Raw genomic sequence first — 1,632 nt, 5'->3', positions numbered from 1 at the left:
CATTTGTCCTCTTCAAATCACACTTCTGGTGCACTCTAGACACATTTCAGAAAATACTGGTAGGCTCGAAGTAAAATGGAATTTAAAGTTCTGTTTTAAAAATGTGAATTCCATTTTTAAGTTGTATTTCTGCTGGAAAAATAATATTTATAATAATTATAATCTTTTATAATAATAATTATTATTTATTATGAATAATAAAGTGCTATGTAATTTTTCATTAAAACTATAAGGCTTACTATAAGGTGATATTTTTCAAAATAGATTTATGGTATTTAATGATTTCATTAATGTTGTGTATAACGTGACTTTCAAACTTTGCTATTAATATAATCTCACCTTTAAAGTGAATGCACGTCTAAAATTCTCGAGACTCTAAGTGGACTCACCCCGCCCTTCAGTTGTTGTGGGTGGTGGTCAGGTGAGGACAGCCTGTTCTTTTGTGTCTGATTAAAGTTCGGTTGTTGTGGGTGGTGGTCGGGTGAGGACAGCCTGTTCATTTGTGTCTGATTAAAGTTTGGTTGTTGTGGGTGGTGGTCAGGTGAGGACAGCCTGTTCATTTGTGTCTGATTAAAGTTCGGTTGTTGTGGGTGGTGGTCAGGTGAGGACAGCCTGTTCATTTCTGTCTGATTAAAGTGGTTGGTGTATCCTTCAGTTGGATCCGCTGCAACAATCTATGAACAATGAAGATGATTTTGCCAATGTTTCTGTAGAAAAAGACCTTTTTAGAACGTACATATTAGGTATATTTTTAGCACAATAAAATGATTTTTCAAAATCAATGCACAGCAGGAAATGGTAGCTTGCGATATTTTGGTATAGTCATATGAACAGAGAATTCCTTAAAGTGTAAATGCAATTTTAGTCCATGGGGCTAATTTTGACCATGTTAAGCTCTGTAAAATCACAGGAGCCAGTTCATAGCTCACTAAATAAGGGATTTCATGAAAGAGTCATAGGCAGATGCCTGTATTGGTATTGGCATGGGAGAGGCATAAGACCTTGTTCGTGTTTGTTTAGTAGTTCAGCCTCTGGTTTATAGGACCTTTGGGTTTTTAATTTTAGTAACAAACCCAATTTAAACTCAGGTGAACACTGTCTTATCATTGGGGCCTACTGTGAGCTGAAAGTGTGTGCTCCCCCAAATTCCCATGTTGAAGTCCTCACCCCCAACACGAGTGTATTAGGAGGTGGGGCCTTTGGAAGGTGATTGGGCTCTGAAGGCAGATCCCCTGTGAATGGGATTCCTGTTTGCATATAGGAGCCCCTGGCGAGCTCCCTGGCCCTTCCACCACATGAGGACACAGCAAGAAGGACCGTCTGTGAATCACACAGCAGTTCTTATTAGACACGGAAACTGCGGCACCCTCCATCTTGGACTTCCGGCCTCCAGAACGGAAGGAAGTCAATCAGGGTCTGTGGTTTAGAAGCCGCCTTGTCTGTGCTTTTGTGTTGCAGGCTGGGTGGACTAAGGGGCATATTTCATGCATTTGTTTAACTGCATTCTCATTTTGTCTGGTCCACCGCCATTCATGTTGCCCATTCAGGGTTTATTTACAAGCACTTTGCCTGTGTCTTCAGGGCATGACCCTTCCTACAGCCATGTGTCCTGTGATCATTATGAGGAGAGGC

This window comes from Papio anubis, chromosome 11 (genome assembly GCF_008728515.1).
Source record: "Papio anubis isolate 15944 chromosome 11, Panubis1.0, whole genome shotgun sequence".
NCBI classification, from domain to species: Eukaryota; Metazoa; Chordata; class Mammalia; order Primates; family Cercopithecidae; genus Papio; species Papio anubis.
Note: the sequence above shows the minus strand (reverse complement) of the source record.